Consider the following 18,682-nt stretch of genomic DNA (forward strand, 5'->3'; position numbering starts at 1 on the left):
TCTTGAGGTCAAGACTTGACAAATTAGAGAGGACTCTTTGAAAAATAACAAATATGACACAAGGGTCCAAGAGTCAAAACCTAGGTCTAGAAGTATCAAAGTCATCCAATGGTCATAAGGGTTTGGGATACAAACCTAAAATCAAGAAGGATGTAATTTCTTACCATAGGGTTCCATATAGTTATGGAGCCAACCCTAGGTCTAGTGATCAAGTCAAGAATACTAGGAAGGTTATTCCTAAGAGTATTTTTGCAACAAACGTGACTAAGACTTCTAAGAAGTCTAAGAAAGTCACTAACAAGGTCACAAGGGAAGCAATCCCTAGAGTTGACCTAGAAAAGGTGACCAAGGCTTCTAAGAAGCCAAACAAGGTCACTAGGAAGGTATCTAGGGAAGTTATCCCTAGTGAGTACCTAGAGCATCCAAGGAGTACCAATTGGTTTTGAGTTCCTAGGAGCATTTTCTCTACCCCATAGATGGGTTAGAGAGTGTCAACTCTAAGTGGAAGGGTAGTTAACCTACGCATGAAGAAGTTGACACTCAAAGAGTATTTTCAAGGTTATTATTAACCTTTGGAAATGAAATGGATTTATGATTTACTCTTTGAAAGAGTAAAATGTGCCAAAATTTGAGAAGTATTGATTTTATTTTAAAAATGGCACATATTGGGAAAACATAAGGAAATACCAAGTTGAGATTTTGGTATTTTCTTAGTGCTACTCTTGTGGAAAAATGAAATATGCCAACACTTGAGGAATAAGCTTAATTTGTAAAATACCGAACCAGATAATAATTAAATAATAAGATTAATGGGTGAATAATCTTATTAGAATTTTTAGAAATTTTTAGAAATTTTTTAAAATTTAATCGGAGCTCGTATGATGTAGGTTAAGTGGACCAATGATTGGGTTACGGAAAAACCTATTTAATCTATCCTATTTAAATGAGGAAATGTTTAAAAAATTTATTCCTTTTCATTTTCTTTAATTTCCCTCCGTGCCCTAAAACCCACGCCGACACCCGATTCCCCTCTTCTTCATCTCTCTCGCGCGCGGACAGGCAAGACGCCGCCGACCTCCTCTCTTCCTCGCCCGCGAGCACCAGCTGACCTCCCTTCTCCTTCTCCTCCACACACGAGCACCCCAGTCGCTGAATCTTTTCTCTCTCGAGCCCTGCTGTCAATGCAGCCGTGCCCTAAGCTCGGTCGGCCGGCACCGCCACGCTAGAGACTTCCTCATTGAACATCGCCACCAGTTGTGAATCTTCCGTAGCTACCCTTCATCGCCGGCGCATCATCCCATAGGTTAAAGCTCCTGTCGGCGGCACTAAATGGAGAAAGGCAAGTAGATTTTCCTCTTGTAAGTATGTATGTGTGCTTCCTTCGGTAGTTTCGGATAGGGATTTAGTTGCTTTTCCTAGTTCCCGGCGAGAGTGTGTTGATTTTCTATTTGTTGCAAGAGATGGTATCAGGTTTGGTGATTGCATTTCTTGTGTGTAGTGAATGGATTTAATATGTTGTAGTAAGGTTCTAATGGTTCATGTTCTCATAATAGTTCATATCTGGATAGATTTAAAGTGGTGTTTTGATTTGGTCGTTCATTGTTTTGCTCTTGTGAAGGTTCCGAGTCTTAAGGTGGAAGTGATATTGTTTTGTGATAATTCCTGGTTCTTTGTGATGGTGCTGAATTCACCGGACATGGGAGCTGGAGAATCTTTGTCCTACTTCATGTTTTATCTCTTGGGAAGGTTGATTTAAGTTTATGGTATAGAGGATTTGAGTCAATGATGTTCTTTGTTCTTTAAGTCACTATGTTTTTTTTGGTGAACCGATTTAGTAGGATGGAATGTGATTGCAATGGAGTTTCTGTTTCTTTTGGATGGATGCGGATTTGTTTGGACAGATCTAAGGGTTGTGAATCGATCTTGATGTAGTTTTTGTTCGGCAAGACAACTTTGGATATCTGGGCAGATTTGCATATTTCGAATCAACCTCAATATTGATTTGGTTTCAATTGATAACCTTGAATTCTGGATAGATTTGGGAGATTGTGTGATGATTTCGATGTTTGTTACATCGTGGCATGCTAGTCTGAGATTTCTAAATGGATTTGGGTGAATCGAGGTTCATAGAAGGATTAGGGTTTATTTTTCCCTAATTAGGTTGGGTTTGGGTTTAGCTGATTGTTGTTTATGAAATTAGCTAAATTGTACATCACGTGATTTGCAGGATGTTGATTGAAGCGATTGATATGACGGGGCGTGATTTGGTTCAAACTACATAGTAAAGGCGGGTACTTCTTGCTTTGTTTTCTTTTAGTACTTTGACCTTAGTGCATGAATTATTTTGGATAAGGACTGTTTACCTTGACTCCACTCTTATTTTTCCTGCGCTTGATACTTCTACGTGATCTTTGAGATATTCGTTTCCATATCTATACAGTCTCTTGTTGTTGTCCATTATCAGTAGCAGATATTAGATACCATGTTTGTATGCTTTGACTGTTGTTTATTTATGTACTATATTGAGCATGCTGGCTTCATGTAGCATACCTGTTTCTGCTTATATTGGTATGATGACTGTTGCATTGTTCGCATCATGTCATTGCATGTATGCCGCATCCTCGGCCACTCGAGAGAGTGGTAGCTGGAGTTGATGCCGCTTGTCCTGTCGTGCCGCACTCGGCCACTCGTGTGAGTGGTAGCTGGAGTACGAGAAGCAGGGACCCCGTCGCAGATGTTGCTAGTTAGCTACTATGCAACTGTCCCCTCGGCCACTTGTGTGAGTGGTAGCTGGAGTGGTGTACAGTCTGTCACTGACCCGGCCTCTCGACCATACGGGGGTCATGGTGCAGAGAGGTGGGCGGGAGTGGCCATCCGTACATACGTTATTGTTATTATATTTGTTTTGGCTGCTGCTATCTATATATGCTGTTATTGCTTACTTACTGCTGTTGTTCACATATGCTGATATGCTTACTTGTGTTGAGATATGTTCTCGTTGTAGATGTCTAGTCATTGAAAATTGGTATATACCTTGCTTATTACCTATGTGGTTATGAGCAGTACTGTAGCAGATTAGTACCAGTTCTGACCTATTATACCTAGCCTAGGATATGGCTTCAGGTATGAGTGCTTATTTTGGTTCTATTGTAGTATCTGTTATTTCTTCTTATGAGGCTGTATACTGTTGACACTCTCTACTTATATGTTATGTTCATGCACTATCTCTTTCCTTACCCGTTGAGTTCCAATACTCACCACCCCGTAAAATGATTTTCTTTCGCCAGGTAACAGATAGATGAGTCATGGATGCTTGGAGAGTCTCGGCTGCCGGTCCCACGTCACACTCGAGGATAGTTTCTTTTGGGTCTTGTCACTGTTTGGATGTATATTAGTTTTGCATATTTTGGTTTTGAACAAGTCGATGTGTTTTTTAGAGTCCAGTCTGGTGGTTGTAGGTATTTTTGTTAGTGTCATTGTTGGTTTTACGTTCGTATTATTTTGTGTCTTCCGCTGTGCATGTTTCCAGCCGTGTGGACTGTTGTTAACTGTGTGGTTGTTTTTATTCATTTATGTACAGCCGGGTAGGTTGTGTATATTAATTGTGTGGTTATATTATTTCTATTGTGTATATATTCCAGCCGAGTGTGGCTGATGTATATTTTGTATGTAGTAATGTTTCAGATTGTCACCCGTACAGGAGAGATGCTGCCGAAATTTCTTCTGGCAGGGACTCCTTTGGGGGCGTGACATAATTGGCATAAGTTAATCAAGAGAACTAGAAATGTCAATTTAGGTTTTGGCATTTAATTTCTTGGAGTGTTTAGAGGGCAATCTAGGTATTTTATTTGTGCTAAACCTTGCCATGATTGTTTGCCCATTATATACCATGACATCATGTTTATTTTTGCATTCATGTCTTATTATGAAAACCACAAAAATACCATGTCATGTCATACATACATCATGTAGTTATAGGAAATTTTCTTTTGAAAATTATTTCTTTTTGATGTATGTCATAACATATCACGCATTATTTTAATTCCTTGCAATTTAAGGACAAATGACATTTATTAACAAATAACATCCTAGGTGGATGTTCATAATCCATAAAATGCCTCGATAGATATGCATAATCCCTAGATTAGGGCAAAACAAAATTTTTACATCTCACAAAGACCCATAAGATTACTTGTATGTGTTTTAGTGCACATTAGATACAAGTGAGATGTTAGGATGATGAACAAAACTCAAGATGTTGATTTAGTGCATTCTTTTGAGTTTTAAGTTCATCAAAACACATAGTTATGTGTTTTCCCATCATTAGGAAAGCTAATGTACAAGTCATGTGCATTAAGCCCAAGGAACATGGTGGGATATTGGTTTTGAAAATGATTTTAAACATACTTTGGAAAACCTTGATGAAGGCTATCTTTTGATAGTAATCATCATTGAATAGTTGAACACAAACTTGAAGAAAACACTAAAGTTTTTATAAGTTTTCAAGTTTGTGTCAGTCTTTGAAAATATGATGTATTTTCTTAGAAAACTATTTTTCCTTGATAGTATATACCCTAAGAAATGTCTACACGAATTTTTATGATTTTTAGAATTTTGTAGAATTTTCTAGGGGTTTCTGAAGTTGACTGAAATGAAATTTCAGCAACTATCAGGTCTCAATCGATCACCCGATCGATTGAAGGGTCTCAATTGATTGGGAGATCGATTGAGAGCAAGCTTCTCGCGAAAAAAAGCTTCCTGGATCGATCCACTGATCGATCCAACCCTCCTGAATCGATCAGTGGATCGATTCAGCATAGTCCGATCGATTGGGACCCAACTCCATTCGATCGAAGCTGCTGATTTTAGCTGGGAAAGCCTGATTTCAGTAGATCAATTTTGTCTAGGTAACCATTCCAAACCCATCAAAATACATTTGTATACATAAAAAGGGTGTTTTCCTGTTGAAAACAAGGATGGATTGGTTGAGGAAGACAAAATTGAAGTTTAGGTTGAGGTTTGGTTTCAATATTAAATTTTTGAACCTCAAAACTTCTAAATTTGGGTTTCCTAAAGATTTAGGGATTTTAAGTCATTGTTGGTGCAATGACAGAAGGTACGACCATGTCTTTAGGGGGAGTTACTCTTTAAGGACATGAAAATATAATTTTCATACACTTTGGAAGGTGGTTAACCTTCTGTCGTGAAATGCTCAAGGTTGGGCATTTGACTATAATGGAGAGTTGATATCTTCATTGTTCAAGTGGTGCATGCTCATGGATGAGCATGTGATAATAATGAAGGGTATGTGACCTTCGTTAGTGTATTGTGAGCAACGAGTGAAGTTGTGAACAACGAAGGGTAACTCTTCAGGGGGAGAGTTTGTTTTTGATGAGTGCCCAAAGATGGGAAATGTTTATGATGTGTGCCAATAGGGGAAGAATGAGTGTGGTTAAGTTAGGCATTCGTTACCTAAAGGGGGAGTTTACCCTCTAGAAAAGGAGGAGAATGAAGGGAACCATCATTCACATATTGGCATGAAGGAAGTAGAGGCTATGGGATTAGCCTAACTTAAAGGAGGTATTGTCAAACATCAAAAAGGGGGAGATTATTGGTGCAATATCCCTTAGGTCAAGGTTGACCTGGTTGACCAAGCTTGAGTCTTAGTTTGGGTTTCGATGTTTGATAATATATTGGGTTTAGATGATATAGACAATGCAGGTGCAGTTATTCATTTGGGGAGATTGTTGATACAATTCCCGTTTGGTCAGGGTTGACCAGTTGAGATGTGAAGGAGAGTCAAGTAGGTCAAGGTTGACCGGATATTTGACTGGAAAGTCCTGGTGAGTGAAACTAGGCAGAAGTAAAGTCCTGGTGAGTGAAACCAGGCAGAAGAAAATCTTGGTGAGTGAAGCCAGGTGAAAGACCTAGTGAGTGAAGCTAGGTAGTGAGGAAATCCTAGTGAGTGAAGCTAGGTGAAAGTCCTGGTGAGTGAAGCCAGGCAGAGGAAAATCCTAGTGAGTGAAGCTAGGTGAAAATCCTAGTGAGTGGAGCTAGGTGAAAGACCTGGTGAGTGAAGCTAGGCAGAAGATAAGTCCCGGTGAGTGAAGCCGGGCAATGGAAAGTTCAAGTAGGTCAAAGGGATTGACCGGATACTTGGCACGAGGAGAAAAGTCCAAGCGGGTCAAAGGGATTGATCGGACACTTGGTGAGGGAGTCCTAGCAGGTCAAGGGTGACCGGATGCTAGGCATAATGTACCAACAGGTCAAGGTTGACCGGATGTTGGTTTGGGGGGCTTGGGACTTGGTTTTGGGCAAAAATCAGCAGCTGGATCGATCAGCTGATCGATTGGCTGGAGCCCAATCGATCGGCCGATCAATTGGGGAGTCCTCGCGAGAAGCCTTCGTCCCAATCGATCAGTGGATCTATTGGGAGGCAGTCGCGAGCGCACAGAAGCCTGCTGGATCGATCAGCTGATCGATCCAGAGGTCCCAATCGATCAGTGGATCGATTAGGAAGCTGCGATGTGTCGCGATAAGCCCTGGATCGATCGGCCGATCGATCCAGGCAAATTCTCAGAGTACAGAGGCGCTCTAGATCGATCAGTTGATCGATCCAAAGCCTCCCCGATCAATTGGGAGCAATCCAATCGATCGGGATCCGACCATTGGCGCAGATAAAGGTCGTTGGCGTGTGTTTTCTTCGGTAGAACTTCACCGATTCATCTCAGATCTTCACGGTGCTCCCACAGCTTCTCCACAAAGTTCAGATCGCCAGTTCTTAAAGATTCTTGGTGGTTTTCCAAGTCAAGAGGCGGATCTACAGCTGAAGAAGAAAGCTAGGATTAGAGTTTTCTTGTAAGCTTGTGTTGTATTTTGTTTCCCTTTCCTTTTCTTCTTGTAGTGTGAACTTGTAGGGCTTCTCCGCCTTTGGTAGTTACCATAAAGGAGGGTTTTCTTAGTGGAGGTGTGTGTGAGTGTGTGGATCCTTGGACTAGTCACTTCCTTCGGAGGTGGATACCAAGTAAATCTACTTGTTAGCGTTGTGTGTGTTGTTTCTTGTATATTTCCACTGCACATCTTTGAAGAAACAAGCAACGCCGACCACGAGCACGCCACGAGCTATTCACCCCCCCTCTAGCTACATTTTGGTCCCAACACATTGCCCATGAAGCCATATAGAGAGGTGGCCACTGGTTGAAGCTCGTGGGCGTTTATTTGCATTTCTTCAAATGCGGTTTTAAATATCACGTTGACAGAGCTCCCAATGTCGACAAAAAACCCAGGATACATGGCTGTTGGCGATTCCAGCTTTGATGATGAGAGCATCATCATGGGGCAATTCCAACCCCTCTAGGTCTTGTGGTCCAAAGCTGATGACAGGATCGGTCGCTTGTCCTTGCCCTACCTAAATCTCCATCTGTAGGCCCTCCAGAAATCATGTCTATCTCTCGAATAGCCATATTGCCTCGATTCTCTTCTTCTCGAGCTTCTCCTTGCTCCCGGGCACCTCCTGGTTGTTGACCACATGGCCCTGCTCGGTCTAATCGAGGCATGCTGGCCTGACCTGTGGTACGTTGGTCATCTATAATTTTTTGTACTTGGGGAGCCAGCTCAGGCGTTGGTAGGCCCAACTCGGCAGCTCGCCTAGAATCGAGAGTGAATTGGAAATAATCATTGGTGGCATGTGTATGAGACCGATGATAGGTACAATAGCGAGGGCCCCATGGACCAGGTCTAGGCATGAATCGTCACCACCCGGGGGACCGGCCGGGAATCCTGACCAGGTGGAGAGGTGGGTCGAGTTTCTCGAGCGTGTGGTAGAGGTTGAGCAGGTGGCTGGGTTGCTCTTTTCTCCAGCTTGTTAACAAAAGAGGGTGGCTTATCAGCCTTCCTTCGTACTGCCTGTGCCTCCTCTACATTAATATAACTGGCAGCCTTCTCCAACATCTCGTCAAAGTTCTTTACCGAATTTCTGATAAGGTCTCTGAAGAACTCTCCTTCTACCAATCCATGAGAGAAAGCACTCATCAGTATCTCGGAGGTGGTAGAGGGAACATCCTGGGCTACTTGATTGAAGCGCTTGATATAACTCCTCAGAGGTTCGACAGGTCCTTGCTTGAGGGCGAAGAGGCAGTGGTCAGTTTTTTGATATTTCCTGCTGCTAGCGAAATGGCACAGGAAAGTAGTTTTGCAGTCCTGAAAACAAGTGATGGACCCGTGCGGTAATCCATTGAACCATTTTTGTGTCGATCCAGATAAAGTATTCAGGAATACCCGACACTTGACAGCATCACTATATTGATGCAACAATGTCGTGTTCCTAAATTTGCGAAGATGATCCTTAGGATCCTTGCTACCGTTATACTCCCCAATCGTCGAGGGGCTTATACCCTTTAGGTAACTTCTCTTCTAGTACTCGTAGGGAAAAGGGCACTTGTTCTTCAAGTTCTATCCTGGGCTCCTTCCGGAGGATAATGGCTTTTCCCTTCTTATAGTCCCTAGGTGGGGAACTTTCTGCTATGGAAGCTTATGGTTGCTCCTTCTTTTGATTGTAGCCCTTGGGGTTTCGCTGATAGAAACCCAGACTGGGTTCCCGATAAAAGGCCGAGGGAAATTCCTCAGGCTGCTTTCTTTTAGATCATCGATCAGAATATTCGTTGGATCCTTGGAAACTTCAGGTATTTTATGTGGTCGGGAAACAGTGGTTTGTTTTGCCGAGGCTGTACTGTTGGTGCGGTTAGCACTAACGATTTAACCCAGGTTTTGATGAATGACAAATAGGTTAAGTTAGTTTTGTTGTTGTCTGACACCTTGATCGAGTGTACAGGAGAAGTCCAGCTAGGTCGACGGGCTGACCGGATAGCTGGCGAGAAGTCCAAGCGGGTCGACGGGTTGACCGGATGCTTGGCGAGAAGTCCAGCTAGGTCGACGGGCTGACCGGATAGCTGGCGAGAAGTCCAAGCGGGTCGACGGGCTGACCGGATGCTTGGCGAGAAGTCCAGACGGGTCGACGGGCTGACCAGACGTCTGGCAGGTAAGTGAGGTAAGTCACTGGAGGGGAGTGACTGCGAGGACGCGTTCGCGGGAAGGGAACATTAGGCGTCGATCCGGCTTAGATCCATTTCGGATGTCTAAGTCGAGATCGTGACTAGATTCCGGTCTCGGAAAGACGGAATCTAAGTCATACTAACTTATGCTAATTCATACTATTATAAATGTGCTAATAATCTATGTTGCAGGGTATATATTGCCTCGGACTAACTTTGTTTTGCAGGAAAAGGGAGTTTTCTGGAACAAGGTGGTCCGGGCGCCCGGAGGGGATCCGGGCGCCCGGAAGGGATCCGGGCACCCGGAAGGCAAATTATATCCAGCCGAGTCATCGCCACGCGACTTAATAAGGTAGGAAGGAGAAACAGCGAATCAACTCCACGCGAGGATCAAGGACATCCTCAACGGGCTTCATGCGATAGGCCACCAGATGGAGAACAGAGACTTAATAAGGTACGCATTAAACGCCTTTCCACGTAATAGTTTGTGGGCATCAATAGTGGATGCCTACAAAATTTCTAAGAATCTTTCTGAATTAAAATTAGACGAGCTTTTCTGTGAATTAGAATTACACGAACAAACTAATGCTGGAGCCGAGAAAGGTATAGCTCTATTTGCAGGTTCCTCCAAAGAAAAGAAAAGCAAGCCTGAATTTGAAGAGGAATCTGACCAAGACTCCGAAGACGAAGAACACCTGGTGAACTTGGTAAGAAAAATGTTCACCAGGAGAAAGAGGAGCTTCAGCAAAAAGGACCTTCAAAAGATCAGCTCTCCCTCAGAACAAAAGAACGTGATTTGCTACGGCTGCAACAAAAAGGGACATTACAAGAACGAATGCCCAAAACTGAAGTTCGACAAACCAAAGCCAACAAAAAAGAAGGCACTCAAAGCAACGTGGGACGACTCCTCGGACGAATCGGAGGAAGAAGAGCAGAAACATCAGAGCCACCTCGCACTGATGGCCCGCGACGCTGAAACAGAAAATGAGTTGGAAGATGAAGACGGGTCTGAACCCGAAACAAGCCACGAGTCCGTACTCGTTTCCGAAGGCTCGAATGAGGTATATTTTAATTTAAACAAAAAGTTTTTTAGAATCATCTCTTGTTTAAATAGTAAATTAACTAAAGTAGAAAATGAAAACAAATCACTTCTTGAGGAAAATCAAAACCTCAAGGAACAAATCAAAAATTCGAATCCAACTCAAGATCTAACACTTGAGGAGGAGAATCTATCATTAAAAAATGATGTTAAAAATTTAAAAGAAATGCTAGAAAAATTTACAACAAGATCAAAAAATTTAGACTTAATCCTAAATAATCAAAAAGCATGTTATAATAAAACCGGACTAGGATATAAGTCGAATTCAAATAAAACCTTCAAATCATTAATAACTCAATACAAATCAATCAATCTAGCTTGGGTTCCGAAAGCGTGTCTGACCACGCAAGTAGGACTTAATCAATATTATATACCTAAAGAAAAAATACATTATATAAAATCGAATAAACCAAACCAAAATCCAAAATACAAACCTAAATCAAATTCAAAATCTAAACAGTTTAAAAATCAACAAAATTATCACCAAGTTAACCATAACTATAAAAAGAATCGACACAAGCCTAAAATCAAAATTTATTAAAGGTCAATAATTCAGGGGGAGGCTCCAGAATAGCTGGCACCTCCAAAACTAACTTACCCGACAGGGTAACCCAAAATTTACCAACCCGGCAGGGTAATTAGGATTAGTTAAAAAGAGACCAAGTTTAACTTGAATCATGGTACTGGTGAAATTTTTGGATGATAGTACGTTAGGGAAGCTTGGGCATCGCATGTCTAGAAAGATATGGCTTCGATCTGGTGCATTTGGCCAAGTGGAACTGACCGAAGCTACCCTTAAATGAATCCTAACCAGTTAGACCAAGAGTTAGTACTAAGTTCCGTGGATAGGACTATTCGGAAAACCTCGAAAGGTTGGTTACTTCTAATGATGTCCATGTGACTCACCAAACTTAGAAGTTTATCCGAAGAATGCCTATTTGTGGAAACCAAAACTAAATCTGAATCTAACACACGTTAAACCAAAACTCCATAATTAAAAATCCAATTTCATCTCACGAAATCATAGGATTCCCTGATTGAAAATATAGATCGGGTGAGATGAATAAGGCTTCAAAATTTTATTTTTAAACTTAAAAATTAATTTCAAATTTTTAAATCTTAAATTTAAAAAATTAATTTCAAAATTTTAATTTTAAACTTAAAAATTATTTTCAAAATTTTAAACTTAAAATTAATTTCAAAATTTTATTTTTAAACTTAAAAATTAATTTCAAAATTTTAATTTTAAACTTAAAAATTATTTTCAAAATTTTAAACTTAAAATTAATTTCAAAATTTTATTTTTAAACTTAAAAATTAATTTCAAAATTTTAATTTTAAACTTAAAAATTATTTTCAAAATTTTAAACTTAAAATTAATTTCAAAATTTTATTTTTAAACTTAAAAATTAATTTTAAAATTTTAATTTTAAACTAAAAAATTAATTTCAAAATTTTAATTTTAAACTTAAAAATTAATTTCAAAATTTTAATTTTAAACTTAAAAATTATTTTCAAAATTTTAAACTTAAAATTAATTTCAAAGTTTTATTTTTAAACTTAAAAATTAATTTCAAAATTTTAATTAATTTCAAAATTTTAATTTTAAACTTAAAATTATTTTCAAAATTTTAAACTTAAAATTAATTTCAAAATTTTATTTTAAACTTAAAATTAATTTCAAAATTTTAATTTTAAACTTAAAATTATTTTCAAAATTTTAAACTTAAAATTAATTTCAAAATTTTATTTTAAACTTAAAATTAATTTCAAAATTTTAATTTTAAACTTAAAATTATTTTCAAAATTTTAAACTTAAAATTAATTTCAAAATTTTATTTTAAACTTAAAATTAATTTCAAAATTTTAAATTTAAATTTAAAAAATTAATTTCAAAATTTTATTTTAAACTTAAAAATTAATTTCAAAATTTTAATCTTAAATTTAAAAAATTAATTTCAAAATTGTATTTTTAAACTTAAAATTAATTTCAAAATTTTATTTTTAAACTTAAAAATTAATTTCAAAATTTTAAATCTTAAATTTAAAAAATTAATTTCAAAATTTTAATTTTAAACTTAAAAATTATTTTCAAAATTTTAAACTTAAAATTAATTTCAAAATTTTATTTTTAAACTTAATTTCAAAATTTTAATTTTAAACTTAAAAATTATTTTCAAAATTTTAATTTTAAACTTAAGAAATTAACTTCAAAATTTTAATTTAAAAAAAAAAAAACCAGGGGCGGGCGCCCCTGGTATTCCCATCCGGGGCGCCCCGCCCTAAAGCAACCCCGGGCGCCCGGAAGGGATCCGGGCGCCCGGAGTCCCCTATAAATAAGGGGCAGCAGGCGCCCCCAACCTTTGCCCCACCAATTCTCACTTTTGCCAAGGTTCACTCCGAACCTCAGTGCGAAAGTACTCTAAATCAAAATTTTCTTGCGGTGAAGACGCTGTTGCGATTCAACCGAGGTCGTCAAATCTATATTTGTCGATGGCTCCTCGGTAAAAATTATTCCCCTCTCTATAAATTTTATTAAAATTTATCTTCTCAATTTTTTCTTAGAATATTCTTTTATTTATATACAGTAGGAAACGAACAAATACTGGTGCCGGACCCTCCAATGCTAGTACAGACCCTAGGTTTCCCACAGACGAACTTAGGATTAAGTTTGAGTCAACCATTTATAAGGCCATTAGGACTACCTGCATAGATAGATCGTTCTTTCTAAGGTCATGTCCCTCCGCTTTAGAGGTTATAGGCCACTATAACTTAAGGAACCTTGTCGAATGTACCAGTCCAATAAACATAAGTCTGTGTGCCGAATTTTGCAATAACCTAGTGAAAGTAGACGATCTCACCTATACCACTAGGGCAGCAGGCACTGATACCACATTTTCCCCTACGACTATCCGAGAGTTTTTAGAGTTACGTCCATCTACTTGTTCTTTTTTGTGCTATCCTCCGAGGGATCTACCATTCGGAGATCCCTACACACATATTACTCTCGATACGATTTATTCGTATTTTTTTGGGGGAGAGAGAGATCCCACTGTGACACAGTTTAGGTCAGTAGAACTTCGGGTCCAGGACTACGCTCTTTATAGGGTTGTAGTCCTTTGCATTTTACCACTGACTACTCGGGACATCGCTGTGATGCGTCCATTCCATTCGTTCTTACTCTATGCCATGATTCATAGGTTAGACATTGACATCAGCCTACATATCTTCTCCACCATTATCTACTCAGCTGGATTCGTGACTGATAGACGAGTCCATATGCCATTTGGTCACATTCTGACAGCCTATATGTCCTCGTTGCACATTGATGTCACTAGAGGAGACATTGCCCATATGATCGAGTTCGATGTTATAGCAGCTCGGAACTTCTCCCTAGCCGGTATCCAGATAGATAGAGATGACGTGACTATGTCTTGGCGGAGGGGGGCACAGCACCAGCCCGATCCAGACGCACAGATGGACGAGTTCATGCTCGCACTATTTCCAGAGGAAGCCGCACCGGTTCCACCACCGCCCCGAGCTCGAGCACCACGTCACGCTCCCCGCACTCTAGCCGACCGTATGACTGGACTAGAGAGAGCTATGGCGAGTCTCCAGCAGGAGAACTTTGATTTTCATCAGGACATTCGGCGGGAGATTACCGAGTTACGGGCTGCCGGGAATACCCGACACACTGAGCTGATGGCGCTTCTCCGATCCTTGGGATCTGGACCACCCCCTTCATCATCTCAGTAGATCTAGTTATGACTCACTTCCGTAGCTACACTACCTGTAAAATATTTTGAATCTATCTAGTGATATTTCAGACTTACATCAATTATGTCCTATCTTAATAGACTAGGATTTTTTTTTTAAAAAAAAACTATTTTTAAAATAATGTTTTTTTCAACTTATAAGTTAAAACTGTATGTTTTCAAAACTTTCCATTTTTAGATTTTCAAAAACAGCTTTGGCCTTAGACTAGTTTTGAATCCCTAGAAAGCATGTATCCATAGGACTAGTTTTTGAGCATCTCACCAACACCTTAGGCTTACCTTGCTTGTGTTTGACAAACATAAAAAGGGGTGAGATGCATAGGCCAACTGTCTGGACTTAAGATGCTTATTTCAGTGCATCAGCATAAGTCTGGACGTTAAATACAACTCAGATATTAATCAGATTAAAGTTCATCAGTCAAGTCAAACATTGACTGCTTATAATCAACTTAATCTGACTAACCAAGTGAAAGCTACTATCTTCTGATAGTTAGTTAGTACCTAATTGGTTAGACAGCTGGTTAAATTCAAGTATCAAGTTCAGGGGGAGAAATTAACTTTGTATGTTTAAAAAATATTTTTTAAACTAACTTATTTTTAAAACACCAGTTTTCAAAAGGTTAAATTTAACTAAGTTTAATCCCACCTAATTTTTAAACCTGATTTTAAAAGTTGAATATTGCAAATTTAAACTTATTCAGTTTTGTAACATATGCTTGAAAATTCAACTTTCCAAACTTAGCTTTTATCAAATTAGCCTTAAAAATTTATTTTGGCAAAAATTTTACTTCTTGAAAAATTATTCTTACTTGTTTAATTTTTACTTTGTTTTGAAAAATCGAAGTTGAAAATTTACCTTTTTGAAAAGTAAAATGTTACTTAAACATGAAAAGTAAATTTGAAAAACCTGATTTGAAAATTTTTACACGCTTGAAAAGTTAAACTTGATTAACTTTAAATTTATACTTTTCAAAATTCAACTTGTCTCCCCCAAGTCACCTTGACTATTTTTTTAACTTGGTGTTAAAATTTTTGAACCAAATTTGGTGTTAAAATTGGTTGTTTACCTTTGCTTATTTTTGATGAATGCCAAAGGGGGAGAGTTAGGTGGTTAAGTTAGCTAAACCAATTTGAAAATACAAACTAACTTTAAAACCACATAAATGCATGTTGTTTCTTGCATATGTTTTCACTAACTTAACCAGGTTGTCATTCCATCAAAAAGGGGGAGATTGTTGGTGCGGTTAGCACTAACAATTTAACCCAGGTTTTGATGAATGACAAATAGGTTAAGTTAGTTTTGTTGTTGTCTGACACCTTGATCGAGTGTGCAGGAGAAGTCCAGCTAGGTCGACGGGCTGACCGGATAGCTGGCGAGAAGTCCAAGCGGGTCGACGGGCTGACCGGACGCTTGGCGAGAAGTCCAGCTAGGTCGACGGGCTGACCGGATAGCTGGCGAGAAGTCCAAGCGGGTCGACGGGCTAACCGGACGCTTGGCGAGAAGTCCAGACGGGTCGACGGGCTGACCGGACGTCTGGCAGGTAAGTGAGGTAAGTCACTGGAGGGGAGTGACTGCGAGGACACGTTCCCGGGAAGGGAACATTAGGCGTCGATCCGGCTTAGATCCATTTCGGATGTCTAAGTCGAGATCGTGACTAGATTCCGGTCTCGGAAAGACGGAATCTAAGTCATACTAACTTATGCTAATTCATACTATTATAAATGTGCTAATAATCTATGTTGCAGGGTATATATTGCCTCGGACTAACTTTGTTTTGTAGGAAAAGGGAGTTTTCTGGAACAAGGTGGTCCGGGCGCCCGGAGGGGATCCGGGCGCCCGGAAGGGATCCGGGCACCCGGAAGGCAAATTATATCCAGCCGAGTCATCGCCACGTGGAGCATCACGGTTTGTGCAGCTACGTCGCATTCCAGGCGCCCGGAACAGCATATAAAAGAAGCCCCAGGCAGGAGCTTCATTATCAATTCATCTGAGAACTCTTCTACTGCTGGTCTTGCTGCTCGACGTTCAGTGCGACGCCAACAACGCTCCGACAAAGTGCTCCTTCGGTTTTTATTTAATGTCCTTGTCGGTATTGCTTTATTTTCACTAGCATTTCCTGTATTCATTCTGTAATCATATTTCGACTTGTTAGTGATTGCCCAACGAAAGTGGTCAAGGACCACGGGCCTTCGAGTAGGAGTCGTCACAGGCTCCGAACGAAGTAAAAAACATTTGTGTCTATTTTACTTTTCCGCTGCGTTTATACTCTAAGTTTTCGAATCGATATTCACCCCCCCCCCCCCTCTATCGAATCTAACGGTCCTACATGTACACCTTTTGGCCTCCCTGAATAGCTCGAATTCTCCAATGGACATGGTCACATTGATTTTGCCAGTTTCGTCCATCTTCACGTTCCAGAACAGGTAAGATATGTTCCCACAGATGATACCAAATTGATCCTGTCCGGAATCTGAGTCATATGGAGGTCGGTTGTGCTGTCACTGGCGTTGACGAAAGGAGACGGAGACTTTCCACGAGTACAGTATTGTACGGGCAAGTCCACGGGCTGATGACAAGGAGTGATGACAGGGGTCCAGAGACGGGAGTTCCTTGCGCACACTTAGACAAGCACCCTCCACGTTAGGGACCAAGAACCAGGTAAAAAGTTCCCGGAGCAAGCCCTTCGACGCTCAAGTCAAGTATTTTTTCCTCAGAAGATTGGTACAATTGCAGAAAGTAAAAGACAGATGCGAAAAGGTGAGAGAGTGTACCTGCGTAAGGGAGAGGACCCCCTTTTTATATGGTAGTGCGTATTTATGTTTTCTGGCAAATGTCAAAGAATGTCGAGTGTCAGACCCTGTCTGCGGGTAAGTACCACATGGCATCCTATCATAGGTTACAGGAAAGTTCTTCTGGTAATGAGTCACCGACGATTGAAATATACCCTGACACCTGGCAGTTATTCCCTTACAGGTGGTTGCGATTCTCTGGCTTAATTATCGTGTAGTGACCTACCAACTTGAAGGGAGAAGCTCTGGCTGACCGATCTATCCAGACTAGCATATCATGACTTGTAAGCTCTGGTCTGTGAATCCTGACATGCATAGCTCGTCATAGAAGATTCGTTCTATAAATACTGACCCGTATAGCCTGGCTGGTAAATCCTGTTCTATAAATCCTGACCTGCATAGCCTGTCCTGGAAGCTTCGTTCTATAAATACTGACCCGCATAGCCTGGCTGGTAAGCCCTGTTCTATAAATCCTGACCTACATAGCTTGTCCTGGAAGCCTCGTTCTATAAATACTGACCCGCATAGCCTGGCTGGTAAGTCTTGTTCTGTAAATCCTGACCTGCATAGCCTGTCCTGGAAGCCTCGTTCTATAAATACTGACCGGACTGGTTCCTTCCCCTTCTTCCTTATTCTTGATGTTATTTTCCCGGCTTTTTGACCAGAGCACCTTGACCAGCACACTCATTCGCACTCCCAACCTGGATCTCTTACTAGAACAACCTTTTTGAGCCCCTGACCTGGATCTCTTACTCGAACAACCTTTTTGAGCCCTTGTCTTGGATCTCTTACTCGAACAACCTTTTTGAGCCCCTGACCTGGACATCCGGACCGAGCATTCATCCTCAACTCTTGACCTGGGCCTCTTGCCCAAGTAATCTATCTTAATTTCTGGCCTGGGACTTCAAACCCAGCGTTAGCTGGGTCACGACCCCCTTGACTCACTACCACATCCCCTTGACTCCTAACTGTCACGTCTTCTTGACTCTTGACTGCCACGTCCTCTTGACTCCTGACTGTCACGTCCCCTTTATCAGGTCCTACCTTTATGCACCGTATCAGAGGACAAGATGATCCAATGAGAAAATGAAAAGATTAAAACATGACGATGCTAGAAACAGTATTATCCAATGTATACCTGTGCTGCCTTGATAACATCCTCAAAGGTTCCATCCTTCAGTTTTTCCTTATCGGCTTCAGAAAAGGTAGCTCCATACTCAGCCAACAACTCGTGGGGTTGGAGCATACCCTTGCCCTGGCGAATAAACCTGAGAGATGAAAGTAATCAGATGCAAGTTATCAAAAATAGACCATTAACAATTGAAACAACAAGAACAAGGCTAAAGATTTGAATGAGAATCAAAAATCCAAAATCCCAAAGATGTGTCCAACTCATTAACTCATGGTTTCTCAAGATAAGGGTAATAGAATTGCAATATGACCATTATGTCTTAGACAATACAACGGTTGTAAGGTAAAGTGTGATAGGCGATGATCTATAAGTATTTTTAAAGAAGGCATGTGCAGTGGGTAGATCATTCTATTTTCATGTTGATAAACCATGAAACAGTAAATCATAAGCTGAATAGATGGTGGGTTGCTCTTTGAGTATTAACATCGTTTTGGCAATGCAAGTAAACATGCAGATATCAACCATCCAGAAGAAAGAAAGACTTCTCTCGATATTTTCATGGAGCAAAAGAATAGATCTGAGATGGTTATATATATACTTTGAGAAAAGTGCCACCAGATCATTGGGATGGGAAGAAAGGGAGGTCACCAATGCGCTCCCTAACACTGAGAGCACGGGTCAAGCTGGGTTGATGCATTTTTGTGGATGATTTCTTTCAAGCTTCAAAGAGCCTCTAAAAACATAGAGATCTATTTGTTAGAACAACAGGAAGCATTAAAAAAACAAATGCAAGAGAAATTTTTCACTTTTTCAGTAAAAAGAAAAATTACATTTT

The 18,682-nt window shown here is 40.1% G+C and overlaps 1 pseudogene; it reads right to left on the reverse strand.

The window, feature by feature from the left end:
* Nucleotides 1–18,333, reverse strand: part of LOC121990977 — a 73,027-nt pseudogene extending 54,694 nt beyond the window's left edge.
* Nucleotides 18,334–18,682: the final 349 nt, after the last annotated feature.

This window comes from Zingiber officinale, chromosome 6B (assembly GCF_018446385.1).
Source record: "Zingiber officinale cultivar Zhangliang chromosome 6B, Zo_v1.1, whole genome shotgun sequence".
Taxonomy (NCBI): domain Eukaryota; kingdom Viridiplantae; phylum Streptophyta; class Magnoliopsida; order Zingiberales; family Zingiberaceae; genus Zingiber; species Zingiber officinale.